The sequence below is a fragment of the Lampetra planeri genome, chromosome 32 (assembly GCF_965212315.1).
Source record: "Lampetra planeri chromosome 32, kcLamPlan1.2.h2, whole genome shotgun sequence".
NCBI classification, from domain to species: domain Eukaryota; kingdom Metazoa; phylum Chordata; class Hyperoartia; order Petromyzontiformes; family Petromyzontidae; genus Lampetra; species Lampetra planeri.
Window position 1 is genome coordinate 7,250,356 of NC_136138.1, and position 16,958 is coordinate 7,267,313.

Below are 16,958 nucleotides of genomic sequence, written 5' to 3' on the forward strand. Positions count from 1 at the left end.
TTTGCTCGGGTACGAATCGAGCCGCTAACGAACATCACCGCCGACACAACGCAAAGCACTCCTGTTTTCCCTTGCGTAATAGCCGTGCATGTTAATTGAAATGTTTTCAAAAGATCATTAAAAAAGACATTTTTCAGCGAAACTTTTTTTTCGGGACTAAAGTGGCGTTGCAGCACGATCGTCGTTTCTGTAACCTGCCCGGCTACAAGCCTAAAACAATAAAACATGTATTTTTTTTTGTGATTCTGCAAGCAAAAAAACCCCAAAAGGCTCGCTCATTCAGGATTAAATCTGTGCAAAAATTCAACGCGAAAAAGAAAACACCGAAATTAAATTTCATTAAAATTGGACCACTTCTGTTCATTGCCTTCTTTATCAAGCAATGTATTTTACAACTAAATGGAACTTGTTTTTATACCGCCAACAAACTTGCAACAATAATTACCCGCACAGACTAAATCGTCTTGAGTTATATATTACCTACATGTTTAAAAAAAATTTTGAAACAAGTTCCGCTGACAAACTGTATGTACCGATTATAATTTGACACACTTAAATATATTTCCGACGATTACTTAAGAGGTTTACCTCGATAACACTTTGTTAAACGTATACTTTTCTCAACAATGTCAGCCATACACAAGAATAAATACAGTAATTGTATACGAATCTACATATTAATTATCTACGCTTCTGCCACAGGACCTCATTGCGTTGGCATTACGGGTCTCCAGAACGGCCGATCGTGACAGATACTGTCATCGCACAGGGCAGCTTCCGTGATGGATGAAACTTCTTTTCATTTCATTTTTTCCCCATTTTATTTCCCGTTCGCATAAAACAACAGCGGCTCATGAACACCATCGGTTACTGAACATTTTCCGCGGCACAGTTAAGAGTGCTATCTGATCAAACGCACTAAATGAGCGCCGTGGCGTTCGGAGCCAGAAATGAAAACGTGACAAGCCAGGCTTTGCCATTTTTTTTAAAATGTTATGAAAAATCCAGTACACATTAGATAATGTGTTATTGGAAAAAATAATAGCCGTTTTGTTTAAAGTATACACAACTCGGAGGCATGCAGCTCCAGCGACAGATTCGCTCCACTGGTTCCTAATTTAAACAAGCTAATTTCTCCCCCAAAATACTAACCCTATGACCCCCCCCCTCCCCCCACCCCCCAAAGCAAAACTATGGGGTGACGATCCCAAAAAGCTCGGGCAACGAACGATGGAGTCAAACTTTGGATTCCGCCTTCCGATAGACGGACAGCGGAATCCCACCGTTATCTGCGGTCGAAACGCAAAAAAATGGCGCCAATGTTACTGTGCCCCATCTGGCAACGAAACGCGCTTTTAGTGTACAGTAAAAGCCAGAGGGTAAAAAGAACGTTCAATAAAAGTGACTGGCTGCGTGTAAAACTAGAATTGTTACAAATAAATAACAGAAACAATACGTAGTTCTGAAAAATATGAAAAGGTGCGGAAAAGATGGTTGAAATGTATCAAGTCAAATATTATTGCAAACGTAAAAATGGTGTAAAAAAAAATTGCCTCGCAAATTTGCGTAAGAGTTCATTTGAAAAAACTAGAAGCAGCTTCAAATACAAAGAGCCCCGTGAAATAGTTCAATGCAGCATAATGTCTTAGCGTTGTTTTGTTTATATTTTAAGCCGCTTGACAGCGTAAAAAAGAATCCACTTTATCTCTAAAAACAAAACAAAAAATTATCGGAAAAAAATTACGAAAATTGGCAGAGATTCTGATGCAAGTCCTTGAATCAAAGTAACAGCCACGCACCCCTAAACAGCAGTCTGGGAAACCCCGTACACATACAGTGATGGGGCGTGACCCATATATAAATAAAATATACTCCCGCAATTTCGGTACCTAATTTCGCTCTATTTTCAAAGCCCTGGATTTTAGAATTTATTTATACTTGTTCAAACTATAGTACGCACAAACATAAACAAGTTTCTCTAAAAGAAACCAAACAAATTTGTCAAAAGCGTTGAGCGGTTCCACGTGTCATGACTCGCCAATGGCCGCCGTTTTGGCTTTCGCTTCGTCCAAAATCATCGACGACGTCGAAAAGGCGAAGTCAAATTTCGATGGAAAAAGGTCCAAGCTATGGATAGCCCGCAAAATAAAAAGTAACGAAAATTTGCCCGCGGTGTCAAAAGAAAATATAACAAAAACAACATGGCTTCCATCGCCGCCGTAGTTCGGTTAAAAGTACTCGAAAAGCGCGATTGTTCGGCCATTCTTCTAGCGCTAAAAAGAAGAAGCGCCACCGTGCCCGGTGCCAAACCAACAACCACACGGCGTCTGTGCCAGCGGGGTGTTTTTTTTGTCGAAAGATTTAAAGAACGATAAATACGGGACACGCGTTTCCACCCAAAAAAAAATTCTACAAAAAAACAAAATGGTAGCTTGGTAGTATATAAATGCGACAAGATGGCTGCCCCGCACTGCAGTAGGCAAAAGTCAGAGGCAGCGCACAATGAAATCGTAAATATGGATGGCATTGTCTTGTCCTGGGAGGGGAAAAAAAAAAAGCAAAAAATCGCGATGCCATCTCACCAAACGTCACCTGCAACGATCGCCATCCGAGAGCCCCACTTCCTTGGCGCGCACAACAGGAGATTCTTATTTTTTTTACATCTTTTTACAAAACTATCCCAAAAATTAAGAAAGAAAAAAAAAGCCAGTCGGGCCCTGTCGTTCGGCCACGAAGTTGCCGCGAAAAAAATACGCGTAAACGCTTTATCGTTTTTGTTTTTTTTTTGTTTTGCGATAATTCAAACGAACGGTGGCGGCGGCATTCTTTTCGCGAAGGGCGACCGCGGCGGCGCGCCTACGCCGCAGCCCACGACGAGCCGTCTGCCTGTCTCCCACCTCGCGTGGATGTCGAGTCGAGTCTCTGCGCCAAAAAGGGGAGTTGCCCACTCGCCCAGGCTGCTGCTGCATTGCAGCCCAGGGAATAGCTGGTGCAAAAACCGGGAGTGGCACTGGATGGGAAAGGGGGTGGGGGGGGGGGGGAGATTCATGAAGAAGGGGGAGGATTTTCGAGTGCGTTGGCGGGGGTGTGTGCGTGGTTGGCGGAGGAATGGTTGTGGCGGAGAAGGGGGGGTAGGGGGGGGCGGTGGGCAGGGGTGTGCCCGGCATATATAGGCTGGAGGGCACAGCCCCTGTATGGGCGTTCACAAATTGCGAAAAACGAAGAGTGGTTTTCAGCGGGGGAGGGCGGGGAGGGGAGAGAGGGGTGGAGGGGGTGCGGGTGTGGGCATTGGTAGGGGGATGGCATTGAGAGTTGGCAAGGGAGGGGGGTGCGGCGGGCGGCGGGGAGGTGTGGTGGTGGTGGCGGCACACGTAAGTAATGTCGGGGGAAAAAAAAGAAACAGACAACGCACAGAGAAACGCGAAACAATGGTGGCTGGCATGGCATCACATCGGCGGGGTGGCACGGCGGAAAGAAAAAAAAGATCCGCTGAACTCCGTTTAACGCGCATCAACAAACAAAAACACAATTAGGGCAAAAAATCACAAAAGCTTGACGCCACCGATTTTCGCCAACGCGTTTCGCGAAAAATGTATATATTTTTTCCGGCGAAGGACCGCATTTTTGCGCCTATCGCCACCGTCGCCGCTCTATGCGGCAAATCGGGCCGTGGCGGACACAGTGCTTCCCCGCTAAGCCCCCGAGATGAAGCCTCAGTAGAGAGAGACACCACACACTCGCCAGCTTGCCCGCCCGCCCGCCCGCCCATCCTACCTTTGCACAGCAGCCGAGCATCACGCAGCGGCGGCTGATCCAGACTCCACGGTCAAGGCCCCTCGACGCCCTGCAAAGGAAAAATACGTCGCCGTTTAAACGAGCTCGACGTCAGGAGATGAGGAAGGGGGGGCAAGCGGGCAACGAAGGAGGGGGGGGGTGGACGATAAGAATGCACAAATTACGTTCAGGCACGGTCGTTTTTTTTATTATTTGTTTCCATTTTGCTATAAATTTACGCGAGTATTATTTTCTTCTCGCGCAAATAAAACGTATCATTTTCCATTTGTTTATTTAGCTGTTTTTTCTCCCCTCTCTCTCTTGTGCGTGCGTGTGCGCGCGCGAGCACGCGGAGAAAGAGAGCACGCGAGCGTTTCGTGTTGGCAGTGGGAAGCGAGCCCAGGCGATCGGATCCTGTCGCGGCTAAACGCAGAATCCTCCCCGCTTTATTAATATTTATTTTTATTCCTCTGCTGCCCGCGCGCCATACAGTGCCGAGCCTGCTATGGCGCCAACGCATGTGCAGAGGACCGCTGCGCTAAAACGAGGAGGGGGGGGGGGGGAATTTAGAAGGAAAAAAGAATTTGCAGAGCCGGAGCGGGGCATCAATGGAAGCACTGTTCTGCACTCATCTGCTAATTAGGAAGTCGGCGCTTAAAACAAAAGACGTAAAAAAAAAATTCAAACTAGTCAAGAACTGCAATGTCTGATGCATTCTAATGACCCCGCGGCCAGGGAGCAAATCGCAGCGAGAGCCAGCGAGAGCCAGCCCAGCCAGCCAACGAACCCACTGCCAGGCCCTTTGCAAACACACGCACACACATGAATAATGCAGCTGAGACAAGGAGGTCGCCTTGGCTGGCCCGTGGCACCCATGCCAAGCCCCGTCGCACGGGCACGGCGCGCTTCCCAACGGCCAGACACGAGTAAAATCGCAATAATGCATTCTGAGCAAATAAATATATAAATGCCGCTCACGAGCGTACGCAATTAAAAGTATGAACAACAAAAACCCCTCGAAATTCGGTTCGAAAAAAAATCCCGCGCAACATGCAATCGAGATGTGCCCACAATTTTAATTCTGCTTTTGTTTCGTGACTTCTGCACAAAGGCAGCGCATTCATATGCAACAAGAACGGTGAGAGGAGGAGGAGGGGGGTGGAGGGGGGGGGGAAATGGATGTGCAGTGCCCAAAAACACACTTGCAGACAGCAGCAGTGGTAATTTAAGAATTTTTTTCGTAAACCTATTTTAGGCTTTTGTTGGGAGCTTGGCAGCAGTCCCAGCACTCTGCTCCAGCCGACTTTCGGGGTTTTTTATATATACACACACACGTCCACCACCGTTTCTCCGAGTGCCTTCTAGCTCTGTAAAACTCAAGCCAAGCCCGAGCCAAAAGTTTTTTTTTACTGGCACAGATGGGAGGGCTGGGGGAAGTTAATTGGGAGTGGTGGGGGTGCATCAACGAGCTCGTTGGGGAAAGAGAAGCATAGGGGATGGGTGGGGGAGGTGGGGGGGGGGGTTGTGTCGAGGTTGGGAAGGTTCGGGTAAAGTTGGCAGGGGGGGGGGGACGTGTGGGTGGTGGCGAGCAGCGTGCGAAGCTAAAACAGCGGACAAGGAAGAGCAGTGGGGGGGGGGGCTTTGGAAAGAGGGCAGGGACTGGGGGGGGGCGATGGGAAACATGTGCCAAAGCAGAAGGGGAGAGAGTAAGCTGGCACCAACACAACAATTCTTGAGAGAGAGCGAGGGAGAGAGCGCGCGGGAGAGCGAGTGTAAGAGAGTGGGGTGAGAACAAGTGAGAAGGGAAAAAGAGCGAGAGAAGCCGGCCGAGCCGTGAGGGCGAGAGGCTCTCGCCTGGTACCGGGAGCGACAATGCCGACACTGGCACCTGCTCGCAGAGCGCAGCGGCGGGAGAGGAGGAAGAACGCGAGGAACAGAAATGCCGACAGACGACGAGGAGTGGTGGTGGTGGGGGGGGTGGTTGGGGGAGAAGCACGGGGAGCAGCAGAGAGCCGCCGGCCACCGGCAACGAACGAACGAGCAGGCGAGCGAGCGGGCGGGCGAGCGAGCGGGCGAGCGGGCGGCCGGGCGGGAGGGCGACCGGGATGCCCCGGGAAGCGGCGGAGGCGGCAAAGGCAACGCAGCGCGGAGCTCACTCGGAAATCAGGCAGTGGCGATGGGCGCGGAAGGCATCCCTGCGGCAGGCAGAAAGGACCCACCCTCCACATCAGCCGGCGCGCTGCCCCCCCCTCACCACCCCCCGCCGCCCCCCCCCCCATTCCTCCATCCCTCCCTCCATCTCTCCTCTTCATCCTACAACTCTCCCACCCCACCCCGATTCTTGCCCCCCGCCCCCACCATCCCCCACCACCAGCCCCCCCCCGCCACCCCCCCCTTGTTTCTCCGTCGCGCAACAGCCGGCGCCCTGTACCGGAGTGGGGAAGGTTTTAAAGCTCGCTCATTCGGCAGCCCCCGCCACCGTCACCTGACCCGGATGTAAATCGCCGGCCCGGATGACAAACAGCCGCGTCACGCCAGCAAGACGAGGTACCACCTTCGCTCGCTCGCGTGCCGTCACACCGCACCAGCGCTAGGGTTTCACCGGCACTGGCAGCGCCGGCTATCACACCGACGATGGGATGAATACAGACGTCTGATTGTAACTGCCGCCGCAGCCCCCCCCACTCCCACCCACCCCAAGAATCTCCCGAATCCTCATTACCATCCCAACCGTATCAATACCTCCTCCGCACCCTCTTCCAACTTCATCAGTCTCATCGCTCTGGCTGGCTGTTAGCGCCAATGCCATCGTCATCGTCGTCACCGCCACCCCCCCCCCACGCCACCACCACGACCCAACCGCCCCTCCACCTCTCCCCCCGAATCTCCAAACCCATCGCACCAACCTCCAACCCCAGCAAAGATTCTCTCCACTTCTGCACTGAGATCAAAACAACACGAACAGGCTTGCGAGTATTAATTCTCCCAAAACACGTGAGGTTCACGAGGGTTCGAGCCGCTCACATTACAAGCGACAGTGACATTTTTCATCGCAAAATAGCAAAATGCGATATATTGCCAGACTGTAGTGAGATGCAAGGTTCATTGTGTACAAAAGTGATGGTTTACAAAAAAATAAGAATCCCAAATGTACCAACGACGTAACAATTACAGCCCTGTCAATCTTACAGGACGCACTTATAATATCCCCCCATCTGCTCTTTTTGCTATTTAAAATGTTTAATCCAAGACAATTGTCAAGCCTTTTGCAACCAGCGGCAGTCTGCGAAACCATCGCGACGGCACCAGCAGCGGCACCGATGCAGCCGGGCATCTCTAGCTCCAAAGACAAAGAACCCCCGTATAGCCTTTAAGAGACTGTTGGGGCAGGTGCTTTTAGCGAGCACCTATGAAGGCAGGAAAGACACACGAGGGGGAGGGTTGAAAGCATCACGCCCGGCCGCCTTTGTCTCCCCAGTGGCGATGTTTATACATCGCACCAGCTACTCATTTGAGGCCGAGTCGACCGAGGAGACGCCCAGGACCAGTTCAGATTTTCGTCAATGGTGTTTGGCCGTGAGCGGGAATCGAACTTGGATCGCTGGGCTCGTAGTGCAGCGCGCTAACCGCTACACTACCGCTCCCCATCTCTAGCTCCACACAAACACACACAGCCGCTTAATGTATATCATGAATGGCTTGTATACAGGCGTCTTACTGTATCTAGGACAGCAAAGAAAGGAAAAAAAACTCCAAAACCCTTTGTCGGTCGTTCAGGCGGCAAATTAATAGACAAAACAGCATGCAAATCAAGTCGGGCTAACAAACGGCGCGCTTATTCGCTGGCGGAGGTAGCGTGCGGTTTGTGAGCGCGGCGAGCGCCTGAGCGGGTGAGCGAGCGAGTGAGGGGGGGTCTCGTGAATTGATGGCATGGCTCGCTCCCGCACGCACGCACACACGGCGGGTCTCACCACGCTAGTGCGCCAATCAGGACGAGCCTGCGCGTAATTGCGCTAAGCCTCTTAACAGCTTTTTCTGATTAGGAGTCCGAAAAATGTACGCGGGCGCGCGCGCGCAAAAAAAAAATGCGCGGCAACGCAACACGACAACAGTGCCAGAAAATAACCCGAAAAACTTGAAGTGCGTTTTTTTTATCTTGAGAGTTGCTTGCAGGGTTGTTGTGCGTTTTTTTATTTAGCGTTGCCTGACATTCGACGCGTTTGCTGTGCGATGCAAATTTGCAGACGTAATCATCAACATTGTTGACAAGAGGGTTAACGCGTACTATTTATACCTTCAAAATCGTGCCGTCTGTTTCTGGCCGCTTGGCATTTTGGAGGCTCTGAGGGCTGCGTGCGCTCTGCAAACCGAGAGAAAACACACACACACACCATCAGACGAGTGTGTTTTTGGCAGGTGCCGTGTACAGTAATGCCTCCGTGCGCTACGTGGAGATGGGCTCGAAAACATACAAAAGCGCCATTTGAAAATATGTTACCACGATAAAGACAATTTGTTTTACGTGAGCATACTTCAATAACAGCACGAATTAGCAATTCAAATTTAATTTTTTTGGTTAATGTGTATGGCAATTGGCACAGCACAATTGTTACGTTTTTAAAAATAAATATTAAAATAATACAATTACCCTCGACTTTCTCTTAGGATGCTTGTAGAACATGGTAATTGTATATTTTAATGAAATGAAAAGAAACGATTTAATTAAGTTCGCTGTTCAATGCAAGGACCCTTTGACGTCCGGGCTCCAATTAAACATGTGACAAGTAAGGCAAATGTTTAATTTTAACTGGGTAATATGGCTCCACCACTTTGGGCCTTTGTTCTTCAAATGTAAAGTCGATCATCACAAGCGACGTTAAGTTTTAAAAACAACAAATCCGTCTTGGCACGTCGGGAAGCAATTCCAAAGCCAGCTCATCATGCATATTAGAAGTTTATAACTGGATTTACAAGATGCAAGGGATTATCCATACATTAGTAAAATGATATGGCGAGAAGGCACATTGATATGATCAAGTAACCTTACATCGCTTTTAACTCGTAGATGTACCATCAGCACATCTCCCATCTCTAAAGCCAAGCAGTGGCACGCCATTACCGCCCCGAATTCATTACGCCTGAGAGTGGCACGTTTTTGTGTAATTGCACGTAACATTTTAGTTATTAATAACACTTTATAATGAAAGTACCTTTCCAATGGACCATGTGACCTTGTACCATGATCCGAAACAAAATGTCGTTGTGTGGCTCGAAAAAATATTAATATATTTAGAGCAAGCGCATAACCTTCTGTCATATACCTAGACGAATACGATCGGTCTTTTTGCGACCACAAAAATATCCAATCTCTTGTGGGCTTTCCTGAAATAAAACAAAAAAAGCGTTTTGCTGAAATGAAGAGTTCCCTCGCGAAACGAAAAGGTGCGTCGGACAACAATTGCAGAGGAGATAATTTTAAAGAAAAAATAAATAATAATGACACGACGCAAATCATATTGACGGGTCACAAAATTACCGTGCGCGCTCACGTCAGACGAGCGCCGATAATCAAAGCCTCAGCCTCGCCCCGTTTTCGTTGCCGTTGTTATTGTCGCTGTTGCAGTCCAATCATCTCGCTCGTCATAATTTCACCGGCATTAAAATGCAAGTAAAAGCTGTGGGGAGGGTGGGGGGGTGATAGGTGATGGGAGGAGGTGGGGGATGGGGACCTGGCAAGGTAGAGAGGTGGTTGGGGGGAATTTTAAGAACTCTCAGTGGAGGTGAATTATTTTGGCACTTGCCTAGCGCCTCCGGACCCCGTTCTCGGTCCACATCGCGTGTCAGCACGGCCAAGCTGGCTAGAGCCACTGGCGAGTAGTTCTGGCGTCGTGTATTCGCGGTACGGTGCGAGTGTGATGCGTGTGCGTGCGGTGTGTGAAAAACTCGCTAGACTGACCAATTCCCTTGGCCTCCTCCTCCTCACTGTCAGGAGCCGTGTGGTCGAGCAAGGTCAACGCTCATCACAAAGCAATGCCCCCCCCACCCCATCAATCCGCATGCCCTCCGCCACAAATAATCATAAAAATAAAAAAATCGTCGGATCATGGAATCCGTGCGAACGACTGCTCAGGAGTCTGGGGACGTGACCAGGTGTCATGGCGCCCGTCGGCGATTTATAATAAATAAATAAACAGGTCGCTTGCTTGCCCGAAAACGGAATTGTTCGTGCGTTCTGCGATTTCGGTGCAGCAAATAAGGAAAAAAAAGAAAAAAACCTCTGATCGCGCATTGGGAGCGGCGCATATGCACCAACTAACAAAAACTGAATGCATGTATTTGTCAGTAACACCATCCCTGAAGAGGAAATCTCGGACAATAGCTTACATTTTGGGCAATATCCCTTTGACATTTTTTTTTTTACCAGGTAGGGCCCACTGAGCTATTTAGATCTTCTTCAGAAGCGACCTGGCCCTCACAAACGATAGCTCAACGAAGTGGCTTATCACGTGGGAATTTATAGCAGCCAAAAACTCAAAACGCATTTTGATTCTAAATGTGGTGGGAAAAACCGAGGGACCTAGAGAAAAATCCGCACGACCACAGGGAGAACACGCAAACTCCAAATATACATGCGTCAGGGTCAGGATCGAACCCACGACCTCCTGTATACCAGGCGAGGTAGTTAACATCTCACCACCATGGCGCCTTTGTCATAGTGGAGAGATGTGCTATGAATAGTGGCCACTGCCCAAAAAAATTAAGTTATTAAATGTCAGCTAAGAAGTCCACATCATCCTTTTCTGTCTCAGTCACAACAAACTGTTTCTGTTTGTTTTCCTGGATGCTTCACGGGTAATTACATTCATTCAAATGAGCAGTGTACGATTCAAATTAAACAGCCTTCACAACATGTTTTATTTAAAAATGTTAACGTGGCCCAACCCTATCCGTGTATACAGTACAGTAACCCTAATACTACAACATGAGCTTGAATCCAAACACTGGTTGCAATCTGCATTCCTTCGCTGCGCCAATTTTTTCTTCGCTTGGCAAGTCCATTGATTTTTCCATTCCAGAGCCACGCACGCACGCACATCGCAAAGATCTTCACAAACAGGTCGCTGGGCTACATTTGGCTTTCCCTTCATGTGGGCTACGCTCCAAGTTCAAGGACCTATTCGGCAGAAAAGGCAAATGCAGCAAACAGCTCACTCTTGTCACCAAGCTAAAGGGTGATCTAAACTAAGCTATAAACTAAACTATTTTTTTTAGTTTACCAGGTTAAAGCCCACTGAGCTGTGGAACTCTTTTTCAGAAGCGACCCTGGCCACAAATGATAGCTCAACTAAGTGGCTTATCATGTGGAAAGTTATAGCCGCCAAATACTTTCAACGCATTCTGATTATAAATGTGGAGGTATAAAAACCGGAGGACCTGTATACCGGGCGAGGAAGTTAACATCTCGCCACCGTGGAGCCCTAACCGGCACATCAGTAGAACTTCCCGTACAATAAAGCCTTCAACGATGCTGGGCCAAGCTCTATGATATCACTTCCAGGTCATCCGCAACTTGACATGCAGCTGCACTTTCAACGAGATTTCCATGAAAGCAAAATGCTCCACTCGAAGCTTCAAATGTGGTTGGGGAGCGCACGAATGTATAATTTGTGAAAAATAAACGTAATTGCGTTTTGCAAAAAGGCGCAACCCATGCCTCTGAATAAATGCTGACAAACACGTATAACGCAATTAACGGCGTTAGCGTAATTATTACATTTTTTTTTTGGTTTACGTCACCTGCATCAGACTGCCACCATTGCACCGTTCCACCGCTCAAACGCGAGCCCGAGCCCCCCCCTACCCCTGCGCATCCCAGACATCGCACGTCGAGCAGAGCGCTGGCATTGCAACGTTTAATTAAAAAAAATCTCCCGAGGAAGAGCCCCCGACTACGGTCGTAGTGGCGGTGGTAGCGGCGAGAAACGTGTTGTTAAAAGGAAAGAAAAAAAAAACACGTTAAAAAAAACACACGCCACAACAATCTAAGGGGAAAGAGAAAAAAAAATCATCCCGAGCCAATAAAAAAAAATCATCACGCGCGCACGATTCTCACCGTCGTCTCGCCGTGTTTAAAATTCCGGTACATCCCTTCCACACCCGCCCGCCGCCGCCGCCGCCACCGCCACCACCGCCCTCCTCCTCCCCTACTGGAGGTCTCGCCATCTTTTTTGCGTGAACGCCATTTCAATGCTTTTTGTGCTGCATCCCCCATTGTGTGGGACCCGTTGGCACGGGCCCAAAGCCACCGGTTCCTGCCGCGCACCCCGGCGGGGCTGTGGGAACCGCCGCTCGCCGCCCGCCGCCCGCTCGCCGACGAAGCCACCGCCAACCGCCGACGAGATTTGGGTGCACGGAGAAGCGCCGGGGCGGGGAGGGAGACGCAGGGGATGGGCCAAGAGGGCTCGGGGATGTCGGCGCGGGTGAAAGCGAAGGGGGGGGGAGGGGTTGGAAAGGCGGGGGTGGTTGTGGTGGTTAGGGTGGTTAGAATTGGTGTAATAATTATTATGGTTTGGGGAAGGAGGGTGGTGGTGGTGGTTAGTGTTAGGGTTTTGGTCGTGGTTAGTGGTTAGGATTATAATAATGGTGGTTAGGGTTAGTGGTTTTGGTGGTAGTTTGGGTGGTGGTTGTGTTTCGGGTTATTTGTGGTTGATGGGGGTGGTGAGGGTTAGCTTTAGGGGGGTGGTGGTAGTGGTTAATGTGGTGGTGGTTAGTGTGGCGGTCATGGTTAGGGTGGTGGTGGTTAGGGTTATGGTGGTGGTTAGGGTTAAGCTGATGGGTAGGGTTAGGATGGTGGTGATTAGGGTAGTGGTTAGGATTAGCGTGATGGTGGTTACAGTTGTGGTTATGGTTAGAGTAGTGATGTATAAGATGGTGGTGGTGGTGGTTGTGAGGGCTAGAATGGTGGTAGTTGAGATGGTGGTGGTTCAGGTTAGAGTGGTGGCAGTTCGTGTGGTGGTCATGGCTAGGTTAATGGTCAGAATGGTGATGGTTAGGGTGCTGTTATGGTTCGGGAGGCTAGGGAGGTGGTGGTGATGAATAGATTTGTGGTCGTTAGGATTAAGATGGTGGTGGTTATAGAGTTAAGGCGGTGATGCTTTGGGTAGGATAAGCAGAAGGAATACGTGGAAGGGGTGGTGGAATTAAAATTGTAATATTTGGCTATCCATGCACAAACACACACGCACGCACACATACAAATGCGCACAGAATGGCGTAGAAACTGGTACAACACGATGAGATACCGTGCTCTATGCACCACTGTCGCAGGAGCGCAGTACGAATATGCGTTTGTAAGCAAACTCCGTACGAACGTGCGTTTTGGTCAACCTCATCGGAGCTCGCTATCGTTGTTATGCCAAAAAATTGTGATCCATAGCCATGCCCGTCTTCCTCAACACTGACCGATGCCCGTGACCCTGCCCATATCCATCACTTTAACACAATTCCCGTACCCTCTAAGTCTACTCGTCATATTTGTAACACAACCACCTACCAATGTCTCTGACGCTACCTCTAACACCGGCACAGATGCCTCTGCCAAACCCACACTTGTCTTTTTTCACGACTCAAACCCCAAGTCTTTTCGTGACTGCAGGAATTAATATTCTTGGGTCTTTCGGTAAAGTCACTTAGATAGGTTCAAAGAAAATAACAAAAAATAACAAAAAACTACGACGTTTCGATCGCAACACAAGCGGGTCGTCTTCAGGAAAGTCTTCAGTAAAGAAGACGCCCACTTGTGTTGCGATCGAAACGTCGTAGTTTTTTGTTATTTTTTGTTATTTTCTTTGAACCTATCTACGTGACTTTACCGAAAGACCAAAAAATATATAGTCTTGCCCTTATTCATAACGTGAACACGAGCCCCACACCTACCATACTCTTAAATCCATTCTTAGTCCTACACCCGACCCCTGTCTCTAATCCCACTACGAATAACCCTGTCAATATTTATAACCAAAACCCTAACCCTATCCCCGACCACTCACCATACTCCTCACCATATTCCTAACTCTACACCAGGCTGGGTTGTTCCATCGCTGGAGCATGAAAGGGGGAGGGGCCTTCATCCAGCAGTGGATTTACCATGGCTGATTAAGATGACACTTCTCCATCCCTCTCTTGTATAACCCGACCGTTAACACTATCCCAGCACGTATCTCTAATTCTGGCACTAGTCCTTACACCTACCGCTTCACAAGAACTCGTCTCTATTCCTAACACGACACACTGCCTCTGTCACCAACCCTGCCTCTACAACTCCAACCCAGACGACTGTACCAGACCCACACTTGTCGTTTATTTTTTCTGGGCACGTCGTTTTGTTCTCCCTCCACCCGGCAGGGCTCGAAGCCAAAAGCGAATATCGCACGTCCCTATTTACTAACACCAACTTTCAGACGCATTCACCAAGGTTATTCACGCCCGCAACACTGCCAAGCCAGCACGGGCAGGCGTTATGAGCCAGACTGCGCGACGCACACGCACGCACGCACGCACACAAAGAAATGTTGTTGGTCGTGTCCACACATTGCCCTTCTCGGCTACGCCAAAGAGAGACGAACAACGCGTTTGCCACCTTGCACCAGACGTGACGCACTATTTAATCGCGGGTGAATAAATCATGAAAATGCTCGTCTCTCTCCCTGTGCAGCTGGCTGGCTGGCTTCTATGACACACATTTTAATAACCACAAGCCCACATCCCCACGAACCGTGCTCATCGACGTAAAATAGGACACTGTGAGGCGGAGGCTGGCGGCGGCGGCGAGAGCCTGCGCGCGCGTTTGGTCACTAGGTTATGATATCCAGGGCAATTTTACGTGCTCGGTGGATCAGCCTCAGCAGAGGTAGCTACGTCTACTACTCTCTCCCCGTTTCATCTCATCTCGCCTGCAACAGTGAGAGAGAGAGAAAATACCACGTGCCTCTCCGTACAGTGCTCTTAAGTGAGCCTTTAGCCCAAGTTTACGTAACGCGTTTTGCCCCACTTTCCAAAAAAGGGGGGCGTCTTTTGGATCGTGCGGCCTGCATGTTGCAAGCCGCGATCTGGCCGCTTGGCGACCAGGGAGAAGGGGGTAAAGGTGGATCACTCTTGACGGGTGCACCGGCGGTCCACATCATTAAAAGCCAGTGTCTGTTAGCGTCGTGTTTTTCATACAATAATTCCCCCCCCCCATCACTCTCTCGTCTACCAGTTCTCCACAACCCCCGCCCCCAATCCCCCCGCCGCCCCCTCCCACACCCTTTGGATGTATTATATAAACGCAGGTCCTGGCAAGAGTCAAAGCAGCGGAGGTTTTTTTTTCTTTTTCTGGAAACATCCAGCAGAATGAAACACAATACTGTATGTCCCAACAAAAATACAATGTATATGTTTAAACCTTTTCGTTTCTCAACTTTGCGGCGGTGTAAACTTTTCTCTGGGAACGACAAAGGTCTCCAAAATTCAAAGGCTCCTATCCAGCCTTCCGTTCGGATCCACCCTTCCTGGTGATTTTTTTTCTGCCCCAATTTTATGCCAAAAAACCCCGTTGTGGCGGTGATATTTGCACTGAGACACGAGAGCGGAGAATTTGAGGCGTTCGGTGGTGGCGTCAGCGGGTGTACGATGTCAGTCCCACACCGGAAGCCGTGGTGGTGGTGGTGGTGCTGTCGGCAATGGTGGTGAAAGAGGTGGCGGTAGCGATAATGGTGGTGGAGGCAGTGTCGCGGTTAGTGCACTGCACTACGAACCCGGCATGCCGAGTTCGATTCCCGCTCATGGCCAACACCAGTGACAAATATCTGAACAGGTCCTGGGCCTGCCCTAGGTTAGCTCAGCCTCAAATGAGTAACTGGTGCGCTGTGTAAACATTGTCACGAGGGAGACAAAGGCAGCCGGACGCGGTGTTAGCCATCCACCCCCTCACTGCCATGCCGGCCTTGGTGGAGGGTGAGGCCATGGTGGTGGTGGTAGCCGTAGTCGTGGCGGTGATGTAACAGTGGTAATAGTGGCGGTGGAAGTGCTTGTTCCGATGTTAACCCACACATAAAAGGCCTTAGATGCCAAATGTCAAAGGTGAAAAGGCCGATGTCTCGAGCCGACAAGCGGCAAGAACTGCGTGCGTCTTGCACCGGTCGTACCTTTGGGGGGGGGGATTAGCCGCCTCTCACGTCGCCATATCTACGGATTTGCATCTTGATGAAATGGCGGAAACTCTGCGCGGCGAGTATCTACGTGCTGGCCCTCTGCCCCATTGTCGGCGACGGAATTATCGGCACGCTTTCCCTAAAAATCAGACAGGGGACATTCACCAAGTCATCAACAGGGTGCCAAATGTGCAAGTTGAAAATAAACACCGAGCTTGCAAGCCCTTTGTCAAGCCACTGCTCGATGAAGGCCTTCCCCCTCCCACCCACCCTTGCTGTGTTGGTCGTGAAGGTTGTTTGACCATATTTCACCACGCTGGTCAGTGTGGAACAGTGAAAAGGGGGTGGGTGCCAGGAACTGATTCACGTATCACTTGGCTAATAGCGCAGAGTGCTAAAAATCGTACTACAACTCCCCCGATTTATATTTACAAAACATTTTAATGCATCATCGACTGACACAGTGGCATGGTGCCATGGTAACCTTTTACAGTAAACATGCCGCGAGTGGCGAGTGCGCGTGAATGCATCGCTGGGGCCACCCGAGTTCGGTTCCCGGCCACGGCGAGTAACATAGGAACTGGTCGTGGGCCGCCTCTACATCAACTCGGCCTCAAAAGAGTACCTGCGGCATTGTGGCAATAAAATCGGCACTGCTGACAAGACAAAGGCAGGCAGGCGGGCGGGCGGGCGGGCAGGCAGGCGGGCGGGCGAGCAGGCGCGGTGCTGGCCAAACCACCCGCTTGTGCACTGTGCCAGCGCTCATTAGGTGCTCTGTAACAGCACTTGCCCCAACATTCTATGTAAGCAGGGGGTGGATGTCTTAGTCTTTTACGTCGGATGGACACGGGCTATTTGTGTGTGCAATTACGTGTGTTTCGTGTGCATTTGCGTGTTGCGCATTTGTACATATGAATTTATACGGGTGGACCCTAAGTCTTTGCTTGTGCATGTGCAATCCTATGTAACTGCTAAAGTAATCTATGGCTGGGG